The sequence below is a fragment of the Cricetulus griseus genome, chromosome 2, assembly GCF_003668045.3.
Source record: "Cricetulus griseus strain 17A/GY chromosome 2, alternate assembly CriGri-PICRH-1.0, whole genome shotgun sequence".
NCBI lineage: Eukaryota > Metazoa > Chordata > Mammalia > Rodentia > Cricetidae > Cricetulus > Cricetulus griseus.
In genome coordinates this window covers 117,247,742-117,273,138 of record NC_048595.1, presented here as the reverse complement: position 1 = coordinate 117,273,138, position 25,397 = coordinate 117,247,742, and the positions used below count along the sequence as shown (strand labels likewise).

At 38.4% G+C, this 25,397-nt stretch overlaps 1 pseudogene; it reads left to right on the top strand.

Moving 5' to 3' along the window:
- The first annotated feature begins 17,628 nt into the window (after positions 1–17,628).
- Positions 17,629–23,413, top strand: LOC100767486 (annotated as a pseudogene).
- Positions 23,414–25,397: the final 1,984 nt, after the last annotated feature.

Sequence of the window (25,397 nt, the reverse complement as noted above, 5' to 3'; positions counted from 1 at the left end):
GTTTGCAAAATAGATAAGACTCAAGGAATCTGATCTACAAAAACCAAGCCACTTGGCTTGTTCCAATTAGGAGAAAAACCCTGCTTCTGATAGGTCATGTGCAAGACAGTAAACAACTCCAGTAAAACTATGTGAAGATCATATACCTGATTCGATCTCCTATACTTATGTATTTTAGCAAACTATAAAGCAGAAGAAGATTGTAATGTGGCAGGAAAATAGGATGAGAATGAGATGTTAAGACTGGCAGATGAGAACTACGGAGACAACTCACTCAGTAACAGTTCCTGTAAGCACAAACAGGAAGACCTGGATTCAGAGTACTAACAATCACATAAAAACAGGATAACTTATGCACACCAGTAATGGAATGGGAGAAGTTAATTCTGGAGCTCACTGCTTAGCCATTCTGGCCAACCAATTGGCTCTGTGTTCATTAAGGCAAACCTGTCTCAAAGAAACAAGGAAGATATTGATGCTAGAGGATACCTAATTTCAACCTCCAGCCTCCACATGCACTCATACAAATCCACGTGTACCTGCAAGCACACACACACAAACACATACACTACACACATGCCCACATGCACAATTTTATAATTAAAAATTAGCATATGAAATAAGATAGCTGGCAGAGAGAGATTGGAAATTCCTCCCCATCAATGTAGATATGTAACAGATGAAGCACATGCAGAAAAATCATGCAGTATGTGAATGCAAAAGAAGGCCAGCACTCCACAGTAGCATATGAAAAACTATAACCCTTGTAGCCTAAGGCCACTGACCTTTTCCCAGCTCTGACTCAGCTCTTCCTTAGAAGTGTTCTACTTTTAACCAACTGACTGCTTCTACTATAATCCATGCATGTCTAGTCCAATTTCCTATTCTAGAACCCAAGACCCTGAAATCACAGTGGCACCCTCAGGACTCCCAGACTCAACGATAACAGTAGGATTTTGTGTATATCTAGATCCACCGAAATTTCTTTCCACTGAGATATTGTAATACAACAATAATTCACAATCAAGTTTTGGTGTGTGTGTGTGTGTGTGTGTGTGTGTGTGTGTGTGTGTGTGTGTGTGTGTGTGTGTGTGTGTATTCCCAAATGGTGTGAATTTTGTAGAAATACAGTCCTTGAGGAAGTAAGAATTCTGTGAAGTCAGCAAGATGTTTTTAAATGGGTTTAATTTGGAGGTACAGTCAGCCTTTGAGTTAAATATGTGATTTGAGTTTTATTTTTCTAGATCACTTTCTTAGATCTTTTCTGTTTTGTTTTTCTCTCAATTTCAAGGTAATAAACTTCAGGAAGAACAGGAATAAAAAATCAGGGAAACTCAGATCCAGCATTGCCCAGATCTGAGGAGCTGGAGAAAAGATGGTTTCATCAGTTCATCCTGTGAAATTCAGAAGAAATGTCAATTGAAAGAGGAATTGTGTGACTTGGCTTCAGAAGAAAATGAAGATGCAGTAAGAAGGTATTTGTGTATCTACAGAAGAAAGTGAAATGATGCAAATTCCAAGGATTTCAAAGACAGTAGAAAGGGGTTTCAGAGGAACTTAAGGCAAAGTCCTTCTGGTATCCATTGTATCCTTGAGCCTAGGAACTTGGGAACCACTAGAAGCAGCAACTACTGCTTGGAAGTCTTTAGATGAAGATGTTAGCATCTCTATGAAATCTATGGCTTCAGAGGTAGAGAACACTCCTGATGGGGGAATTGGGGCGGTTACAAAATGACAAGATCTGCTCTGAACTGAAGTCTGAGAAATTAAGAGTCAAACAATACCAGAAATAGGACGAGTGCAAAAAAAATTAATAAAATCTGTAGAAATTTGTGTAAAAGCACTTTATGTTTTTATGTCTCTTACCAAGAAATGTAAGTCAATAAGTGTTAAATAATAATAATCAAAGAAATTAATAAGTAAATTACTTTTCAGTCAATAAAGAATTCAAATGGCTTTCTGGGAGTAAATCCATGTTTGTTCACTGTGACTCTTGATAAGCATATGTAGAAAATGTCAGGATAGTAGTAAGAGACCATTGTTAGCATTTTATTGTCCCTGTGTACTCAAGTATATTACCATTTGCTTAATTCAGATAACGATACTTAAAAATAATTATAAAAACAATAATTAAGAAATTAGAAAGCGGGGGGGGGGGGAATGACTCCTCTATAACCTTAAACAGGACAAGGCTTATCACAGAAAACAAAGTGTAGAGGCTATGCATTCTGGAGGATGGGAGGCATCCTGTGACAGAGCCAGTGTAATCATGAACACACAGAATCTATGACTTCCTGCAAAAGGCCTGAACAGAAAAATACATATGTTGGAGGGCACTGGGAGAGAAGAAGGAGGGCTGAAGGAATGGAATGGGGATAAGAGGAAATGATGGAGTGTGTATGTTTATGTTCATAATATATTATATACACATACGAAATTGTCAAAACTAAATCATATTAAAGAGAAGTTCAAGGTCACCCTTAGAGTATATAGACACTGGAATAATTAATTGATTAGACTTCTCTAAATAAAAATGGTCAACAGAAATAAAGTGTCTTTTATGTTTCAAAGAAAATGAAAAAAAGAAGCTCTGTAAAGCAAATGAGTATTTTTCTCACTTGGTTTGGCTTGAGGGTCTGTACTTGACACTTGGGAGCTGTGACCTTTCTACTCTGAAGCTTCTTCTGTATTTACCACAGTAGTATTTGATAACAAATACTGATTAATGCATCTTAAATTCATATAAGTCTCATGAAAATCAATTCCCAGATATAACAATTCCCAAATTCATAATTCAGATACATGACGTAAAATCTAAATTTTTTATTCATAAAATGTCTTATTTCAATTTCAATCATAAAAGCAAGTTGTGAAACACTTAATTGAATGTGTCTTATTTAAAAATCTAAATTTCACAAATGACATAAAAAATGAGGTGTTTGTTTTTCCGAGCCTGGCATATTTTACTTAACATGATTATCTCCAGCTTCCTGCAAATCACAGGATTTCATATTTTCATAGTTGCATAAAGCTCCATTTTTTAAATACTATATTGTAGGTATCCATGCATCCTTTGATGGATGCCAGAACTGACTGCATGACTTGACACTGCACCATGATAAACACTGATGTAAATCCTCTGCATTATATCATGACTTGGATCCTTTCATACCTGCATAGTATGGCCATTCTTCTTTTACTTTCCCAGGGCAACACTATGCTGATTTCCATAGCACTGGACTAATTTGCACCCCACCAACAGTAAATAGAGTTCTATTTTTTTCTACATCTTCACCAGCACTTATTTTTTTGTCTGTTTGTCTACTTGATTGTTACTGGAGATTCTTGTCCCACTAGGTCCCGGCGCCCTTCTCAGCCCCAAAGAAACACAGACAGAGAAATATATTAATTATTAAACTGTTGGCTGATGGCTAGGGCTTCTTATTGGCTAGCTATGTCTTAATTATTAACCCATTTCTATAAATCTATGTATTTCCACGTGGTCGTATCTTTCCGGAGAAGGCTCCAGACCTATTACTCCTTCCTCCTCTACATTGCTTCCAGTAGCTTCATGTTTTAACTGCTATTTGCATGCATAATACTTTTGGTGCTTTTACTGAATGGTCTCAGCCCAAAACTTAAACATACTCAGTTATGTTCAACTGATCTATTCCTACCCCTATCCCAATGACACACCTGTCTTCATTGCTGTAGCTTTAAAGAAAATCTAAAAACCAGAAGACTCCGGTGTGTGTGAAGTCTTTTGTTTTTTTCAAATGAATTTTAGAATAGTCTCAACAATTTCTGAAAGAAGAAAAAACCAAAGCTTACTAGGAATTTGTTTAGGCTTTTATGGGAACTACAGAATTTGTATAGAATTGGCATCTAATATTTTTGAGACCCAACCTGTGAAGTAGTATCTCTATTGACTTAGCTCTTCATCTGCAGCTTCTTTATGTGACTTATCTCTATAAATAATGAGCTTCCAAAATGCAGCTAGTTTTGTTACTAATAACAAAGGTAAATTGGTTCTTTAATAGAACATACTTGATTTGGATTCTTAAATGCATATATTACTTTGAAAAATAAAATTGTAAAATTGTAGGGACTAGGGAAATGTGTCAGTTAGTAAAGTAATTGCTGCATAAACCTAAGAACCTAAATTTAGTTCTTAGAATTCACATAAAAAATGTCAGAAACAATGGTATATGCCTGTAATCTCAGTGCTGAGGAAGTGGAAAAATCAAGTCTTGGGCTCAATGAGCAGCTAGTGTAACCATTGGTGAGCTCAATGGTTAGTGAGAGACCCTGTCTCAAAAAAATAAGATGGGGAGTAATTGAAGAAGAAAACTTATGTTGATCTCTAGCCTACGCACAACACACACATGCAAACACATACACAAAGAGAAAAGAAAAAAGTAAAGTAAATTGAAAGGAAAACTTTGAGTCATTTTATTCAATATTTCATTTTTATTAGAAATATTTAAATGAAGATAAAATATTTACTAAGTTACATTAAAACTTGTCTTCATAGTCTGTCCTCAGTTGTAAAGGGAAGAGAAATTCTATAAAAATTTCTTTTGTGATGGAAAGGAAGGACTGAGGGTATCTTATTTTTCTTATTGCTTTGATGAAACTCCATGGCCAAGGCATATAGAAGGAAGAGTCTATTTTCAGCTTAAGGTTCCAGAGTAATGATTGTACCACTATGTGGAGAGCAATCAGCAGACATGGGAGAGGGAACAACCAAGAGCTCACATCTTGAGCCACAAGCAGAAAACAGAGAGAACAATCTGAATATAAGGAAGGTTTTAAAACCTAAAAGCCTGGCCCCAGTGACATGCTCCCTCTAGCAAGGCCACATCTCCTAATCCTCCACAATCAGTGTTACCAACTGCAGACAAAGTAAGTATTCAAATGCTGGGGAAAATGAGGGACTTCTCATTCAGATCATCACAGAGGGTCAAAGTATACTATCATGGTGCACACTTTGTGTCCAGTCTTCCAAGTTATTAGCCAAGCAGATCCTGGGTATTGAAAATCCCTCAGGCAGGGCCCCAGGAAGGAAAAATAGTAAAAGTCTCCTGGGTAAACCGAAAGGAGTAGAAGGGAGGGGATGGGAGATGGGAACATGAGGGATCAAGAAGACTGAATTGAGGGAGGGACGAAGAGGAAGAGCAATGAGATATCTTGATTGAGGGAGCCATTTTGGGTTTAGGGAGAAACCTGGTGCTAGAGAAATTCTCAGGAATCCACAAGGATGACCCTGGCTAAGACGTCTAGCAATAGTGGAGAAGGTACCTGAATAGGCCTTCCCTTTGAATCAGATTAGTGACTACCCTAATTGTCATCAGAGACCCTACATCCAGTAACTAATTGCAGCAGATGCAGTGACCCACAGCCAAGCATTGGGTTGAGATCCTGGAGTTGGGTTGCAGAGAGGGAGGAGTGATCATATGAACAAGGGAGTTTAAAACCATGATGGGGAAAATCACAGAGAAAACTAGTGGGAACTCACAGACTATGGTCGGAGAACCTGCATGGGACTGAACCGAACTCCACCCTCTGAATGTTGGTGACAGTTACATAACTTGATCTATTTAGGGGGCAGGGACTGGCAGTGGCACCAGGGCCTATCCCAGGGGCATGAACTGGCTTTTTGGAGCCCATTCCTTATGGTAGGATACCTTGCCCAGCCTTAATATGAGGGTGGGGAGTTTGGTCCTGCCTCAACTTGGTATGTCAGACTTCATTGACTCCAAAGGAAGGCCTTACCCCCTCTGAGGAGTGGATAGGAGATGAGAAGGGAGAAAGTGGGGGGTGGGAGAGGGGAAAGAGGGGGAACTGTTTGTTTAAAGAAAACAAATCATACGTGGAAAAAGAGAAAGAGGAATAAAATCAGGAAAAAAATCTCACCCTGAAACGGAATAAAAGATAACTTTTAGATATTTTTTCTTTTTTAGATATTTTTACTTAAATTAGAAACAATAATATTTCACATATCAATCCCATATCCCTCTCCCATTCTACAATGCCCCCAACAAACCCCCATCCCATCCCCCTTCTGCTCCTCAGCAAGGGTGAACCCTTCCATGGGGGGATCATAAAAGTCTGTCATAATTTGGGGCAGGACCTAGGCCCTCCCCAATGTATCTGTGTGTCTAGGCTGAGATAATATCCATCTATAAGTAGTGGGCTCCCAAAGTCCATTAGTACATTAGGGATAAATACTATTCCATTACCAGAGACCCTATAGACTGCCCAGACCTCCTAACTGACATCCACATTCAGGAGGTCTGGTTCAGTCCTATGCTGGTTTCCCAGCTGTCAGTCTGTGGTCCATGAGCTCCTCCTTGTTCAGGTCAGCGGTTTCCTCAGCCTCATCTTGACCCCTTTGCTCATCACTCCTCCCTTTTTTCAACTGGATTCCAGGAATTTGACTCAGTGCTTAGTTGTGGGTCTGTGCTTCTGCTTCCATCAGCTATTGGATGAAGGTTCTAGGATGGCATATATGGCATCAATCTCATTATAGGCGAAGGGCATTTAAGGTAGCCTCTCCACTATTACTTAGATTCTTAGTTGGTGTCATCCTTGTAGATCTCTGGACACTTCCCTAGTGCTAGATTTCTCTTTAAACTTATAATGACTCCCTGTATTATGGTATCACTTTTCTTGCTCTCCTCTATTCTTCCCCCAACTCAATCATGCTGCTTCCTCATGTCCTCCTCCCCACTCCTCTTCTCCTCTTGTCTATCTCCTAACTCCTTCTCCCCTCTACCCCCCCATGCTCCTAATTTGTTCAGGAGCTCTTGTCCCTTTCCCCTTCACCAGGGGACCCTGTGTGTCTCTCTTAGGGTCCTCCTTGTTTCCTAGCTTCTCTGGAGGTGTGGATTGTAGGCTGGTAATCCTTTGCTCTATATCTAATATCCATAAATGAGTGAGTGCATACCATGTTTGTTTTTTTGTGACTGGGTTACCTCACTCAGGATGGTTTCTTCTAGTTCCATCAATTTGCCCATGAATTTCAAGATTCATTTGGGTTTTTTCTGGTTTATAGTACTCCACTGTATAAATTTCTTTATCCAATCTTCAGTTGAGGAACAACTAGGTTGCTTCCAGGTTCTGGATATTACAAATAATTGTGCTATGAACATATGTGCACAGATATTCTTGTTGTATTAATGTGCATTATTTAGGTATATGCCTAAGATTGGAATTGCTGAATCTTGAGGTAGATGGATTCCCATTTTCCTGAAGTATCGCCATACAGATTTCCAAAGTGGCTGTAAGAGTTTGCACTCCCACCAGCAGTGGAGGAGTGTTCCCCTTTCTCCACATCCTTTCCAGCATAAACTGTCCTTGGTGTTTTTTTTTTTTTATTTTAGCCATTCTTACAGGAGTAAAATGGTTTCTCAGTGTTGTTTTGATTTTCATTTACCTGATGGCTAAGGATGTTTAGCTTACTTGATCATGGTGGATGATTTTTTTTCTGATGTGTTCTTGGATTCAGTTGCCAGTATTTTATTGAGTATTTTTGTATCAATGTTCATGAGGGAGACTGGCCTATAGTTCTCTTTCTTAGTTGTGTCTTTGTTTGGTTTGAGTACCAAGGTAATTATAGCTTCATAAAAAGAGTTTGGCAATGACCCTTTTGCTTCTATTGTGTGGAGCACTTTGAGGAGTATTGGTATTAGCTCTTCTTTGAATTTCTGGTAGAATTCTGCACTGAAACCATCTGACCCTGGTCTTCTTTTTGGTTGGGAGACTTGTGATAACAGCTTCTATTTCATTAGGGGTTATAGGTCTATTTAATTTCCTCATCTGTTCTTGATTTAATTTTGGTAAGTGATATCTATCCAGAAAATTGTCCATTTCCTTTAAATTTTCAAAGTTTGTGGAGTACAGGTTTTCAAAGTATGACCTGATGATTTTCTGGATTTCCTCAGTGTCCTTTGTTATATTCCCCTTTTCTTTTCTGGTTTTGTCAATCTGCATGTTCTCCCTCTGCCTTTTGGTTGGTTTGGATAAAGGTTTGTCTATCTTGTTGGTTTTTTCAAAGAACCAACTTTCTGTTACATTGATTCTTTGTATTGTTTTCTTTGTTTCTACTTTATTCATTTCAGCCCTCAATTTTATTACTTCCTGGTGTCTACTCCTCTGGGGTGAGTTTGCTTCATTTTGTTCTGGAGATTTCAGGTGTGCTGTTAATTCTCTAGTGTGACTATTCTCCAGCTTCTTCATGTGGGCACTTAATGCTATGAACTTTCCTCTTAGCACTGCTTTCAAAGTGTCCCATAAGTTTGGGTATGTTGTGTCTTCATTCTTATTGAATTCAAGGAAGTCTTTAATTTCTTTTTTATTTCTTCCTTGACCCAGGAATGGTGCAATTGTGCATTATTCAATTTCCATGAGTTTGGAGGGTTTCTGAAATTTGTGTTGTTGAAATCTAACTTTAAACCATGGTGATCCAATAAAATACAGGGGGTTATTCCAATTTTTTGTATCTGTTGGAAGTTTGCTATGTTGCTGAGTATGTGGTCAATTTTAGAGAAGACTCCGTGTGGTGCTGAGAAGAATGTATATTCTTTTGTGTTGATATGGAACATTCTATATATGTCTGTTAAATCCAATTGAGTCATAACTTCTGTTAGTTCCTTTGCTTATTTGTTAAGTTTCTGACTGGTGGTCTTGTCTAGTGCTGAGAGTGGGGTGTTGAAGTCTCCCACTATAAGTGTATGAGGTTTTATGTGTGATTTGAGTTTTAGTAATGTTTCTTTTACAAATGTGGATGCCTTTTTATTTTGGGCATAGATGTTCAGAATTGAGACTTCATCTTAATGGGTTTTCCCTGTGATGAATATGAAATGACCTTCTTCATGTCTTTTGATTGATTTTAGTTTGAAGTCTAATTTGCTACATATTAGGATTGCTACAACAGCTTGTTTCTTGGGTCCATTTGATTGGAGATTTTTTTCCAAACTCTTAACTCTGAGGTACCTTCTGTCTTTGGTTTTCTTTGGTTGATGATTCTATATCTCCTAGTGTATCTTCAATGCCTGAGCTTCTCTCTTTCATCTCTTGTATTCTGTTGGTTATGCTCACATCTGTAGTTCCTGATAGCTTACACAACTTTTCTAATTCCAGCATTCCCTCAGACTGTGTTTTTTTTTTTTTATTCTCTCTATTTCAGCTTTCAAGCCTTGAACTGTTTGAATTGTTTCTGTCGCTCATTTAATTGTTTTTTCTTGGCTTTCCTTGATTGCTGTAGAACTATAGAAAGAATATCATGTCAGAGTGAATGTATTTCCTTATGGAAGGGAAAATTCAAAGACCAATAGCGTGCTATAACAATGAAAAATAAACATTTACTTGTGAAAAATCTGGAAAAAAACATATTTTTATAAATCAGGTCACTATACTTGGTTAAAGCTTGAGAAGCCAGTCTCCTTTCAAATATTTCCTGTGATGCTTATTTGATTCTGTAATTTTACTAAAGAAATCATCTGTAAAAAGAGAGAGAGATTTGTTTATTTCTTTCATTTTTTGCTTTGTCTCTTCCTCCATTTCTTGAATTTTTTGTTTGTTTCTTATTCCTTCCATTCCTTTAAAGGATTTTCTCATTTCCTCTTTGATGGTCTCTATCATCTTCATAAAGTTGTTTTTAAGGTCATTCCCTTCTGCATCATCTGTGGTGGCATGTTCAGGTCTTGCTGGTGTAGAGTCCCTAGACCCTGGTGGTGTTATATTGGTCTTTCCATTGTTGATTGTGTTCTTATGCTGTCGTCTTCCCCTCCCTTCTTCCAGTGATTTCAGGCTGGATCTTTCCCTGTCCTGGTTGGTAAGGTTCCAATGTTCCCTTCTTGTGGGTACAAGCAGGTCCGATACTCCGATGGCTCTCCCGGTGAGTGCAGGCATATCTGAGACACTCCCTCTCCTGGTGGGTGGAGGTGGGACTAGCACTACAATGTTGGCAGGGTCTAGATGGCTTGGCCTGCTAGGGTGGGCTTAGATAAAATTTTTAAAAATCCCTCACAGAACTTATACTATCTCATAACAAAACTTGAGCATTTCTTGTGGATTTCTCATATCTCTTTACTTTGAATGCTTGTGCTTACAAATATAGAATATGAGGATCAAAAAGATATCAGAAGCCAGATCTAGTCCCACACACCTGTAATCCCAGCACTTAGGAGGTAGAGGCAAGAAGACTGCCTGCCACAAGTTTGAGGCCTGCTTGGTTGCACGTTCTGGAACATCCAGGCTGCATAGTAACATTCTATCTCAAATGCAGATTTCTTGAGTCTTGTTTGATACCTGTGGATTGCCTCACTTTTCATATGGTAGGAATGAAAACATACAGGGTAGAGAACATTTAAAATCCCCAACATATGATTTTCAGAGTATGGAGGTCAGATCAATCTCCAAAATTAATATCTAGGTAAGAAAAACACATTTCTCTGTTTATATGCTTATATACATTGCAGACCAGTGTATTACAACATGAAGTTTCAACAGGTAACATGAAAATGAATGAGTATTGTAGAAACCATATAAAACCATAGTCATAAAAATAATGAATAACCCAGATTCAATTCAGAGGCAGTAAGTTTGCAAGTCCTTCAACTATATTAACTCTCATCCTATAGGGACAAGATATATTCTATTCACATGTGTTACATATGAACCAATAGCCTAGAAAACCTCAAGTACAAAGTAATATGGTGAATATTTCAGAGACTATGTTCCAAAAAAGGGAATAATCTAAACAATAAAAATTTGACACATATCATGTTTTTATAATATATGAGTAGCAATGAAATAATTTGAATACTATCAAAGACATTACATTTATTCTCTGAAGATATCTTCTTATCTTTCAAACAAATAGATGAAACTCCTTAAACTCAGTGTTTATATGCTTATAAATCAGAGTTTATAAATATTCATAGATTCAAACTATTCCCTACAGAATTATCTCTAAAACAATAATTATGCAAATTACTGATTGTCCAAAGCACTAAATTTCTAGGCAATACGCAATCCAAACTACCCTAAAGACAAGTTAATAAATGGCCTTAAAATAAATGATAGAAATGTGTCTTGTATCTACAATCAGTGATAAAGTTTAAAAACAGAATGAACAATTTCAGAGGCAAATTTTAATTTTATAAGCACATACTAAAAACTCTTACCTCCAAAAATATATAAGATATAAAACTGATCAATAAGATAAATTCAGTTAGGATGTGGAGTAGATCACTAGAGCTTGATTAACATGTACAAGGCCGAGTTCAATCTTCATCATTAAAGAATAAATATGTATGGATATATGAATATATATATATATATAAAACAAAAATATGTCACAAATGCTATTTCATCTAACCTCATCTAACTTCAGCAATAGAGTCTTAGCATTGAATTCTGGGGATAACTAAAAACAATGGCAATAGCCTGTTTGTTTTGTGTGATCTCTGGGACACCCCTAACCAAGGGCTTTTACTTGGCAATTTGTGTCTTCTGGGGGGAATATTATCCACTGTGTATGGTAACTCCAATTAAACTCTTTATATTAAGGTATGCCTACACACACACACACACACACACACACACACACACACACACGTGTTATATAGAATATAACATAATGTATATCATATCATATATGTGTGTGTTAGCTATCACTTTCCATACACCTCCTCTACCCTTTATTCCCTTACCTCCCCCACTTAAATTTCCCTCCTTGTTACTTCCCCTTTTCCCTTGCAATGCCCATGGGTGCACTAGAAGCACAGACATTGTGCTAAGCAACTGTTTTCTGATTAGATTTACTGGATGCATGCTGATCTGGACAAGAGTTAATGGCTGGGGTCTGATGGGTCCCAGGGATGAATCTACCACTATTATTTTGCAACAGGCATAGTATCAAATTGTTCAACACCATGCTCAATCATGCTACTCAGTGCCACAGGTGTCCAGATGTCTGAAAATGTTTCCTGCCTTCAGTAACTCATGGTCTTGTGGGAAATATAAAACCTATAACAGGAAAATTACAACATAACAATAAAAGTTTTAGCCGAAGGTGCAGGCCTTTAGAAACCTAGCACAGAATGTAAATGGGGAATAATGCTGGAGCAATGTGTACAGACCTGTCTTGTTAGAAATTAGCATGCCCTATAAGATGTTTGGAGTTTGAATTAATTCTGATAAGTGTGAAAAGTCATGGGAGAGTTTTAATAGAAAGACCACAGGAATCAACTTTCCTGTAATCATTACACATAAGTCACAATTATAAAATTACATTCTAAATAGAGTGCTAATTCACTTAAATGTAAAGACAATACAGTCAACTGAAAAATAAGTGCTATAAACTAATAAAAAGAGGACAGCATAGCATTCCACTTGTTTATTAACTATATTAAATTCTACAGCAGATGCTGTGCCAGGTGTAGGATGACAAGGAGAGAGACAGGGGAGGGAGAGATAATGCCCTAGACCTAGTCCTCGGGTGTGTGTGTGTGTGTGTGTGTGTGTGTGTGTGTGTGTGTGTGTGTGCAATTTTACTTATAAGAATCCAGGATTCAGGATAATAGAAGCAGGAACAGGGAAATGGTACTAGATTTGACTAAGTATTTGACCTATGATCAAAGAGGTCCTCACAGGAGAGCAAAATCTTACAAGAAGAATGGTTGAGGGTAATCATTAAACTAAAAATGCATTGAGCCCTTCCCTTGAACTAGAAGAATCAGATCAAATTACGTAAGTAAATTAGTGTATAGGGTATTGCAGGGCTTGGGAGTGATGAAGGCAGTGTGTGATATGGAAAGGGTAGCCGGATCATGAAACTTGTAGGCACACAAAGAATGGGAGTTACTTATACAAAAAAGAAACTCTATGAGTTCCCCATTGAGTAAAACGACTTGCACAAAATTCCAAATGCAACTGCAAGCTAACTTTTGGGATAGTAAGAAACAAACATTATGTTACAAATATAAAAACTATTTATTTCCTTTTTAATAGTTTTTTTCTTAGAATTGCATACATGAGCACTGTATCTACATCATTCTAGCACCTTCCTCCCTACCCTCCAACTCATCTCAAATTCATATTTTCTTTAATAATTGTTGTTATATATACACATATGTGTACATATATGTATATATGTGTATATATACATATATATGCATGTGTATATAATCTACAGAGACTTTTTGCTTTTATGTACATGTCCTCAAGGGATTGGACAACCTATAGTGAAGCTCATTCCAAGAAGCAACAGATTTTCCATTTCTCAGCAGTCATTACCCATCTGTAGCTCTTCATCCAGAGATGGTACCATGTGGAATATTTCCTGTCTACACTGGCATGCTCACTGATGTTCTCATTATGCTTGTCTTGCTCAATCTGACATTGAAGCCATTTTTTATAAATTTCCATATTTGTACATTTTAACTAAATATGGGATAAATGTAAGCAACAATATTCATGACAGTAATTTCCCTAGCTTTCTAAGACATGTTCCTATAAAATAAAAGCATTTTCTTACAGGAAATGGACTCAGGTTAAACACTTGCTAGTCAACTTTTATATTCCCTCTGTTGTTGTCCAGTCTGTTTGGATAATGGTCATGAACAAACATCCTCCTATCCCTCTTGTTAACATTTTTAGTGTTTTCAGTCTAATTTTATGTGCATGTGTCAAGAAAGAACTGATGATGGCCACCTTTTCATGAAAACTTTGAAATCAATCCACTATTTCATCTTTGTCTATGAGTCAGCTTTGTCATCATACTGAGATGGCCATTTCTGACCACAAGAGCTATTAATGTATTACACTATCAAAGTTCCTATAGGTCTGCTTTTATATGTTACTTGGCCTTTTTCCTTTGATGCTCTTAATATTTTTTCTTTATTCTGTATGTTTGACCCCAACTAAGAATCTAAGTAATAGGGGAGAGGCTACTTTAAATGCCCTTCCCCTATAGTGAGATTGATGACTACCTTAAAAGCCATCTTAGAGCCTTCATCCAGTAGCTGATGGAAGCAGAAGCAGATTCACAGCCAAGCACTGAACTGAACTCCTAGAATCCAGTTGTAGAGAGGAAGGAGTGGTGAGCAAAGGGATCAACACCATGATGAGGGAGACCCACAGAAACAGCTGACCTGATCAAGTTGGAGCTCACAGACCCCAGTCCAACATCTGGGGAGCTAGCATAGGACCGAACCAGGTCTCCTGAATGTGGGTGTCAGTTGTGGAGCCTGAGCAGTCCATGGGGCTTCTGGCAGTGGAACCAGTATGGATCCCTAGAACAGGAATGGACTTTGGGAGCCCATTCCTCCTCAGCCTAGATATATGGGGGAGGGCCTAGGCCCTGCCCCAAATGATGTGCCAGACTTTGATGATTACCCCCATGGAAGGCCTCACTCTCCCTGGGGAGTGGATGGGGGAGTAGGTGTGGAGCGTAAAAGGATGGGAGGGAGAGGGAACTGGGATTGATATGTAAAATAAGATAGTTTCTAATTTAAATAAAAGTTTTTATATAAAAAATAAAGTTCCTATAGTATGTAAAACAGTCCTTAATTCATAGTGTGCATCATAATTGTAAATGAAATAAGAGTATCAAAGCTGTATCTCAAATAAGTGAAGAAAAGATGCATGATTCAATAGATGCTATTGGAAAGGCATCTAAAAAAGTAATATTAAAGCTATGGCTCATATTCTATAACAGGATAAATTCCCAACAGATGAAAGAGGCAATTGTAAAAATGAAAACATACAAGAATTACAATTGGCCAAGAAGAATTATCTTTATACTCTTGATGGAGGGGAGACCTGTTTAAATATGACACTAAATCTCCAAATAAAAAAAATGACAAATCTTACAACATATACAAAAATTTTAAAACACCATTTGTTACAAAAGCCACAATAAGCAATGGCAAAATAAAAATGACAAATTGGAATAAATACTTGCAATTGTATCACAAGCCAATAAATAGGAATGATCATTTATTATACAATAATAAATGGCCCAAAGGAAAAATAGGCAAACAATAGATACAGGCAGTTGATGGAAAATAAAACACAAATAACTCCTAAGCACATGAAGAAGAGAAAAAGAGTGATGAAAATTAAAACTTCACTGAAATGCCATTCTTTACCTAGTAGATGAGCAACAATAAAAAAGATTAATGATACTGTTTAGCCAGGCAATGGAGATAGACATTCCATATGTGTGGACTGGTGCAAGCTCTTCCATGAGCCATTGCACAATATTTATCAAAATTAATTTTAAAAAGTGCTTTTAGCCCTGAAACTTCACTCCAAAAAGTTCTCTTAAGTATATCTTCATGTGTGGGTAAAAAGACCTATAGAAGAAGTCAATATCTTCACCAACCCCACATCTGACAGAGGGCTGATCTCCAAAATATACAAAGAACTCAAGAAACTAAAAATCAAACTACCAAATAATCCAATTTAAAAATGTGGTATAGATCTAAGTAGAGAATTCTCAATAGAACAATCTCAAATGGCTAAAAAAACACTTAAGGAAATGCTCAACATCCTTAGTCATCAGGGAAATGCAAATCAAAACTCTGAGATTCCATCTTATACCAATCAGAATGGCTAAGATCAAAAACACCAATGACAGCTTATGCTGAAGAATATGGAGAAAGGGGAACATACCTCCATTGCTGGTGGGAATACAAACTTGTACAGCTGCTGTGGAAATCTGTATGATGATTTCTCAGAAAACTAGGGATCAACCTACCTCAAGCCCCTGCAATACCACTGTTGGGCATATACCCAAAGGAGGCACATTCACACCACAAGGACATTTGCTCAACTATGTTCATAGCATATTTGTAATAGCCAGATCTTGGAAATAGCCTAGATGCCCCTCAACTGAAGAATGGATAAAAAAAATGTGGTATATTTACACAATGCAGTACTACTCAGCAGGAAGAAGCAATGACATCCTAAAATTCACAGGCAAATGGACAGAACTAGAAAAAACATCCTAAGTGAGGTAACCCAAAACCAGAAAGACAAATATAGTGTGTACTCACTCATAAGTGGATACCACACATAAAGCAAAAGATACCCGACCTATAATCCATAACCCTAGAAAAGCTTGAACCCTCTTCCAGAAACAGATGGGAGCAGATGCAGAAATCCACAACTAACCAATGGACAAAGCTCCTGGAGTACAACTGAAGTGAGGAAGGAGTGATAATATGAACAAAGGATTCAAGTCCATGATGGGAAACTCATAGAATCAGCTGGCTCAAGCTAGTGAGAGATCACTGACTCAGGTCTGACAAATGGGGAACCTGCAAAAGACTGAACTAGGCTCCCCTACTATAGGAGACAATGGTGTGACTGGGACAGTATATGAGGCCACTGGCAGTGAGTCCAAGATCTAACACTAATGAACAAACTGACTTAGTGGATCCCATTGTATATAGAGAGATACCTTGCCCAGCCTAGACACAGGGGTGTGGGAGTGGAGAGGTGCCTTGGTCCTGCCTCAATTAGATAAAAGGACAGACTTAGCAGACATCCTAATGGAGGCCTTACCCTCTCCATGGAGCAGATGGGAGGAGGAAGGAGTGGAGGGAGTGGAAGGAGGGGGGACTGGGATTGGAATGTAAAAAATAATGTAATAAAAAATGCAAAAAAGTCAGGGGAAAAAGTAGAGGCAGGGAGATAAATCCTTTGCTTTTATTAAGTAGCTGCATAAGGACACATAAGCAACTGATATTGGTCTCAAGACACAGAGCAGAACTGAAGTGATAGTTTTCATGATACTTTGCTATATGCCTTTTTTATGTTTTAACTTGTGAATTATTAGATTATTTAGAACAAATATTCAAAACCACATATTTCTAAAGCAAAACACAGTATTATGAACATAAAAATAAATTATGGGTTAAGGAATAGAAATGTCCAATAATAACAATACTCAACATTTGCTTTCAAAGTAATAAAACTTTTCATATAAATAATGACATATAATTACCACCAATCACTTTTTTTCTATTAGATAAGTTTACAGACTACTGGGTTCCTATAAGACTTATTTATGAATTTTTGGTTAGCCTGTGTGGATGGACAGTATTGCTTTCAGAAGACATGTGTTACTTAATGAAAACCTAAATGCCAGGAAGAGTATACTTTCCTATGAATCCCTATGCCTATGGGTCAGGGAGGCACCTAAAATAACACAGACTATCACCATTGCTCTTAATTGTCCACCATCAGTAAAGAGGTTACAATTGATGCTAGAGTGGTTTGAGAGCCATGGGATAACCCCTGCTTCGTACTCCAAGGGAGGGATTTCCTATCTAGTACTATAAACTTGAGAAAAACCCACCACTTGGAAGACGCCATACTATCAGACTATTTTTGATGTTTATGTTTAGACTCATACATCTTTGCTTTTCCTAACCTTGCTCAGAGAAGCTTCCTTTCTAAGTGGGAATTCATTGAAGTAGAGAGTCATAACTTGAATAAGGGCAGAGCATAGTGATTATTTGTGCTCAGCCACAGACAGGTCATCAATATCAGCATCCTTCACTACAAGACTTAGAAAACATCATGGGGGTGGGTGGAGGGACAGGAAAGATGGCTCAGTGGTTAAGAGAACTGGCGGCTCTTCTGAAAAACCCAGCTTTGATTCATGGCAGCTCACAATCAACTGTAACTCCAGTTCCAAGGGGTGTGGTGCCCCCTTCCAGTCTCTGAGGGCACCAGATATACAAGTGGTACACAGATATACCTTCCTGAAAAACACCCACACATATTAATAAACTTTTTAATTTAAGAAGAATGGGTGGCTAAGAAGTGGGGGCAAGAACTGGATGACAGGTAGGAATGCCTCAAATTAATGTCTTCTAGACATGACATGTTTGTTGTACACATCAACTCACAACAACCATTATAACCTACATAAGACATACACAAAATCTAGTCACTCAAAATTCTAGCATGAAAAGAAGAGGAGAGTTCTAGACCACACCCATTGGTGAGGGCCTACTGGCAGGTGATGGCTTCTGAGGCAACAAAAGTCACTTTTTCTTTGGGGATGTAGCTCTGTAAGTTATCTGTGCCCTAATTGGTGGCTCCATAATAATGTTTTCATGGTCAGCAACAATTTGACTCAATTAGCTATTACTAGTCACAAGAATAATAAAGAGAAAATGAAGTTGGAAGAAAGACAAATTGGTGTGTCCTGGAGAAGTTAGACAGAGATCATTGTGGATAGATAAGATCAAAATACATTGCATACATGTATGAAGTTTTCAAATGATAAATAAAAGATGTTCTTTAAAAATAAAGCATTATATATATGCATATATATGTGCATATATATATATATATATATATATATATATATATATATATAGGAATGCAGCCTTTCTTGCATAAACACTACAAAATATTGCAAGCATCTTTAAGAGGGACTTTAAATTTGGAAGATTAATCCATCACCACCATGATGGCATCTACAAGGAATGAACTGTATCTGTCATAATTAACATTCTTTTGTTCATCTAAAATTCTAAGAGGGGAATCCCACCACAACAATCACATATATGTGTGTTTGCATATGTGTTTATATCTACTTATAATTGATAAATGATAAAGTGCTTTTTACATCTTATAAATAAAATACTAATGTTAAGGATTTTTTTATTTTATATTTTTTCCAGATTTTTTTATTTGAATTAGAAACAAGATTGTTTTACATGACAATCCCAGTTCCCTTCTCCATCCCCCTCCTCCCCTACTACCCCCCATCTAAAACCCTACCTATCACATATCCTTTCTGCTCCCCCTGGATGGTGAGGTGCTCCATAGGGTGTCATCAGAGTCTATCATATCCTTTGGGATAGGGCGTAGGCCCACCACCGTGTGTCTTGGCTCAGGAGGTACTCCTCTATGTGGAATGGGCTCCCAAAGTCCACACCTATGCTAGGGATAAGTATTGAACCACCACAGGAGGTCCCGTAGATTTCTGAGGTTTCCTCACTGAAACCCACGTTCGTGGGGTCTGGATCAGTCCCATGCTGGTATCCCAACTATCAGTCTGAGGGGGGGCAAGAATTCCCTGATGTTCAGGTCAGCTGTTTCTGTGGGTTTCGCCAGCCTGGTCTGGACCCCTGAGCTCTTCACTCATCCTTCTCTGCATCTGGATTCCACTTCAGCTCGGTGATTAGTTGGGGTGTCTGCCTCTGCTGGATGAGAGCTATCAGGTGGCACACAAGTCAGTCATCAATCTCATTATCCGGGAAGCACATTTAAGGTTGCCTCTCCTCTGTTGCTTAGATTGTTAGCTGGTGTCATCCTTGTAGATCTCCAGACACTTCCCTAGTGCCTGATTTCTCTGTAAACCTAAAATTTCTCCCTCTATTATGGTATCTCCATTCTTGTTATCCTCTATTCTTTGCCTGACTCAACCTTTCTGCATCCCTCCTCTTCTCCTAGCTCCTAGCTCTTCATTCTCTTAGCTCCCTCCCCCCTCTTCCCATGCTCCCAATTTGTTCAGGGGACCTTGAACCTTTCTCCTTCTCCAGGGGTCCTCCTTGTTTACTAGCTTCTCTGGCAGTGTGGATTGTAGGCTGGTAATCTTTTACTCTATGTGTAAAATCCACATATGAGTGAGTACATACCATGTTTGTCTTTCTGTGATTGGGTTACCCTGCTCAGAATGGTTTCTTCTAGTTCCATCCATTTTTCTGCAAATTTTGAGATTCCATTGTTTTTTTCACTGAGTAGTACTCCATTGTGTAAATGTACCACATTTTCTCCATCCATTCTTTGGTTGAGGGTCAGCTAGGCTGCTTCCAGTTTCTGGCTATTACAAATAGTGCTGCTATGAACATCGTTGAACAGATGTCCTTGTTGTATGAATGTGCTTCTTTTGGGTATATGCCTAAGAGTGGAATTGCTGGATCTTGTGGTAGACTGATTCCCATTTTCTTGAGGAGTCGCCATACTGATTTCCAAAGTGGCTGTACAAGTTGGCACTCCCACCAGCAGTGGAGAAGTGTTCCCTTTCTCCACATCCTCTCCAGCATAAACTGTCATTGGTGTTTTTTATTTTAGTCATTCTAACAGGAGTAAGATGGTATCTCAGAGTTGTTTTGATTTGCATTTCCCTGATGCTTAAGGATGTTGAACACTTTCTTATGTGTCTTTCAGCCATTTTAGATTTCTCTATTAGTCAGGGTGCTCATATATTCATAATCTTGTTTGATCCTCAGAATAAGGTATGAAATATCAATAGACGACTTTCAAAAACAAGAAGCCAACACTGAAAATTATTATGTAACGACCCATGCATGGCACTTAGACAATATTGAAGCTAAACCCTTATCATAAAATCTGCAGAGTACTATTAAACATTGAACAGTTTGATATCTCTACTTTATATTCAAAACAAATTACAATTCTTGTATTTCAATTATTAATGTCAATTCTATCTAAAGTGGAATAAATAACATTACCAGTTTTCAAAATTGTCTGGCAAAGAAAAATAAACATTGTGCTTCAAATCATTGTTTCTTCTTTAAATAGCATGTATTGAATTCTCCAACCTCACCATGTTTAATGCTTAGTAACGAGAAGTTTTCTTTTATTTTCATGTTGTTCCATCTGTGGATACTTGGGGTTACTTCCTACATAATTGTTCTATTCAAAATGTTTTCCCTGCCTCAATATCTTGAAGGCTACTCTGTGTTTTCTTCTGAAACTTTCAGTGTCTTGGATTTTAAATTAAGGTCTTTGATGCATTTTTAATTGACTTTTGTTCGAAGATAAGAATATAATTTCATTCTTCTGCATGTATAAATAAATCCACTTTGGCCATCACCAAACCAATTTATGTTTTTGCCTCTTCTATAAAACAAAGATTGAGTGAACATAGCATTGTCATTTATTCCTACATACTGTACTCCATTGGTCTACCTATTTTTGTGGCAGCTCCATATTGTATTTATCACCATAGCTCTGTAGTATAATTTGAAGTTGGATATTGTAATACCTAGCATTTGGATTGCTTTGCCTACCCATGGTCTTTTGTGGTTCCATGTGAATTCCTTTATTTTTTTCTAAGCCCATGAAATATGATGTGAGACTTTTTATAGGCATAGCATTAAATCTGTATATTAAATTTTTGTAGTGTAGCCATTTTTACAAAATTAATTATGCCAATCCAGAAACATGTTACATCTTTCCAACATCTAGTATCTTCTGTGATTCCTCTCTCAAAGTTTTGTGGAAAATATCTTTCACTTCTTTGGTTGGATATATTACTAAACACTTAACTGGGGAGTATTTTTAATGGAATATTTATCCTAATTTCTGTGAGAACACACTATTGTTATAAGTCAACAGAGCAATGAGAGAATATTTTTACCAGCTATACTTGTGACAAGAGGCTAATACTCAGAATTTACAAAGAATTGTTTAATTTAAATACCAAGTAAATAAAACTGACAATCAACAAATAAGCAAATCAACTGAATAGTTAGACGAAGGAAGGAAGGAAGGAAGGAAGGAAGGAAGGAAGGAAGGAAGGAAGGAAGGAAGGAAGGAAGAAAGGAAAGAAAGAAGACAACTGGCAAATACTTTTTTAAGTGTTCAATATCACCAACCAGGGAAATACAAATTAAAACTACTTTGAGGGCCGGGTGGCGGGTGTCTGGCAGTGGCCGCTGAGGTGGTGGTTCCCCCAGCAGGCCCCGAGCTGTCCCGGCCGCAGCAGTACACTCTCCTGGGGATTCTGCACTACATCCAGCACAAGTGGGCTCGTTTCGAGATGGAACGGGTACACTGGGAGGTGGATCAGGCCAAGCTGCAGGCCAAAGGAAATCCAGATCAAGGTCCCAGGAGAAAAGGACTTGCAAACAGTGGCTGAGAACATGTCTGAGAAAAAGGAGGAAAAGGCTGAAAAGAAAGAAAATGAAACCCTGACCCAGGAGAGCAGCCTCTGACAACTGCAGTTGGTGGGATCTGTGAGGAAGGTCTACGAATGCTGGAAGGCCTGGCAGCTTCTGGTCTGTGTTTCCATAGAGGTTCCTGGTCTCCAGTGTGGTTGCCATTGATTTTTCTGCCTGGCTGTAGAGCTTATACATCAAAATGTGCAGCTCAGGTGTGGCTCTTGTATAGCCCAACCTGGCAGATGCTCAGATGCTGGTATACCAACATCAACACGCATCTGAGTGTTTTGATATCATTTATCTGGACCCTTCTGGCAGCCCCACCCCCTTCTTGGATGAAGCAGTGCAGGCTGTGCATGATGGAGGGCTTCTGTGTATCACCTGCATGGACATGGCAGTATTGACAGGGAACAGCAGAGAGATAAGCTACAGCAAGTATGGGCATGGCCCTCAAGAGCTGGGCCTGCAATGAAATGGCCCTGAGAATTGTGCTGCATAGCATGCATTTGCAAGCCAGCTGCTACTGGTGTTTCATGGTGCCTCTGCCCAGCATCAACATTGACTTCTGTGTCTGATTTTTTTTTTCCACAGGCCAGCCAAGGTTAAGTCCTCAGCAAGCAGGCCCTGGTGTTCCAGTATATGGGCTGCAGAGCCTTGGCAAAGTGTCGGGAGTCCCAGGTGGCAAGGTCAAAGTTTTCTGGGCCTGTGGTCCTCCAGTGACCTGAGTGTGAACACTGTGGACAGCGACACTGGCTTGGAGACCCCATGTAGTTAGAGCCCACCCATGACCTAGGCTGTGACCAGTAATCCTGGCTGCATTCACACCACCAAGCAGATTGGAGGTGTTTTGAGTGTTGTTACTGATGTTGTTAGTGAGTGTTTAACTTCCTGATGCCCCTTTCTACTACACACTGGGCCAGCTGAGCAGCACTATCCACCACAACACACACCACCTTCTGTCCACTTTCCTTCACGTTGGCTTCTGAGTCTCTCTCTCCATGCCATAAGAATGCAGTCTCTGGGACGTCATGCTGGGAAGTGACTGTCAGAACAGAGTCCAGCAATCTGAATTCTCACCAGGAAGCCCATGCTGAAGGCCAACTTCAATATCCAGGAAGACTCTAACCCTAGTTCCTGCCAGCAAGGACTTCCAGGCCAGGCCAGAAGCCAACTGTGGCAAGGCAGCATGTAAAGGTGTAGAGGAGAGGCAGAGGCTGCTACAGAATAAGTGGAAGGAGCCAGGTGAGGACCTAGCCCCCATGGGCATCTGCCTTAAGACATTTCCTTGCAAACTATTTAAGGAGGTTACCTGTCAGCAAGGGGCCCAGTGCTGTGTCACACAGCCACAAAGTACCTGTGGCCTCTGCTGATACCCCCCTCACACAGACTGTCCAGAAACCACCACCAGGATCTCCCCTGGAGCAGAGACTCCTGAGGGGGGCACTGCTGGGCCAGGTCTGGACTGAGACAATAAAGAGATGTCACCTTCAGAAAAAAATCAGAGTGAAAAGATAAGGGCTGCTGAAGTAGTTGAAGTTCCTGGGTTTGCTACAAAAAAGAAAAGAAAAGAAAAGAAAAGAAAAGAAAAGAAAAGAAAAGAAAAGAAAAGAAAAGAAAAGCAGATTCATAAAATAAAATCTAATTTTTAAGGAGTATGAAACAGTTGGAAAGGGCTGGTGAGGTGGGGTAAAACCATTTGCTAACAGACCTGATGACCTGAGTTTGAACTCCAGGATCTGCTTGTAAAAAGAGTAAACCAGCTCCCACAGCTGTCCTGCACTGGTGATGTATTCTCTCACATATATAGGAAATAAATAAATGGAATATTTTTAAAAAGGAGTTGGATAAAACGATGTGTCTTGGAAGACTTTTCCAAATGGCTGTTCAAATTATTAAGTTTCTGTTACTCTAGAAGGAGTGGTACAAGTTCATCTGTCAAAATTATGAGAACAGTGCACTCTGTAAAAGTTTATATTTCTAAGTGGTTTTAATTAGTGCTTAGTGATTTGACTATTTTGTTCCAGAGGTATTTAAAAGCTGAACCTCACAAAAAAGAATTAACTGATTGTGGTGGTTCAAATAGAATGACCTCCCATGAACTCATACATTTGAAGACTTGTTCATCAGTTGGTGAAACTGGGAAGGATTAGGAGATGTGGCCTGGGTGCAGGAGATAATGTCACTGTGGTCTGGTTTGATGTTTTAAAAGACTGTCAGTGCTCTTCCTACTTTCAGATCAAAATGTAAGCTCTCAGCTGTTCCTTTGCTTCATTATGTATTCTAACCCTCTGAAACAATAAGCCCAAATTAAATTCTTTGTTTTATTTAAAAAAAAAATCTACTTTGAGATCCTACCTCACAGCTATTATGAATAACTAAGAAAACAAATGTTAGAATGTGGTAAGAAAGGGATCCTTATTCACTAGTTGTAGGAACACAAATTAATAAAGCCATTGTGGTAACCAATTTGGAGATTTTTCAAAAAACCTAAAAATAGAACTACCATATGACCCAGATATTTTACTCCTAAACATACACTCAGAGAACTCCATACCCTACCACAGAAATATTTGGACCTACATGTTTGTTGAGATTTTATTTTCTATAGCAAAGAATCAACCTAATTGTCCATCAAAAGATGAATGAATAATAAAAATTAGGTGCACACACACACACACATAACAAATACACCAATTTATATATATATATATATATATATATATATATATATATATATTCATGTATTCTATTCAGTTCTAAAGGCACACACACATAACAAATACACCAAATTTCATTTACATACATACATATATATAATATATATAATATATATATATATATATATATTCATGTATTCTATTCAGTTCTAAAGAAGCAAAGGGGGCAAGACCACTGTTGGGATACACACATAAATGTTTAGCTTACCTGAGATAGGGGGAGCTCACAGACTCTGGACTAGCAGTGGGGGAACCTGCACAGGACCAAACTAGACCCTCTGAATGTGGCTGACAGTTGTATGGCTTGGGGAGTCTGTGGGGATGCTGGTAGTGGGACCAGGATTTATCCCTAGTGCTTGAACTGACTTTTTGGAGCCCATTCTCTTTGGAGAGATACCTTGCTCAGCCTAGATATAGGGGGAAAGGCCTTGGTACTGCTTCAAAGAGATGTGCCAGACTTTCTTGACTTCCCATAGGAAGCTTTACCCTCTCTGAGTAGTGGATGGGGGTGAAGCAGGGTGAAGGTGGGAAGACCAGGAGGAGGGGAGGGAGTGGGAACTGGGATTGGTATGTAAAATGAGAAAAGATTGTTTTAATTTTTTTAAGAATGATAAAAATACAAGCAAAACACTCATACCCATAAAATAAAAATCAACTTAAAGAAACAAGCATGTAATCACAAATTTTGTAGGAAAATAGGTGGATTTAGATGTGAAACACTAAGTGAGGTCAC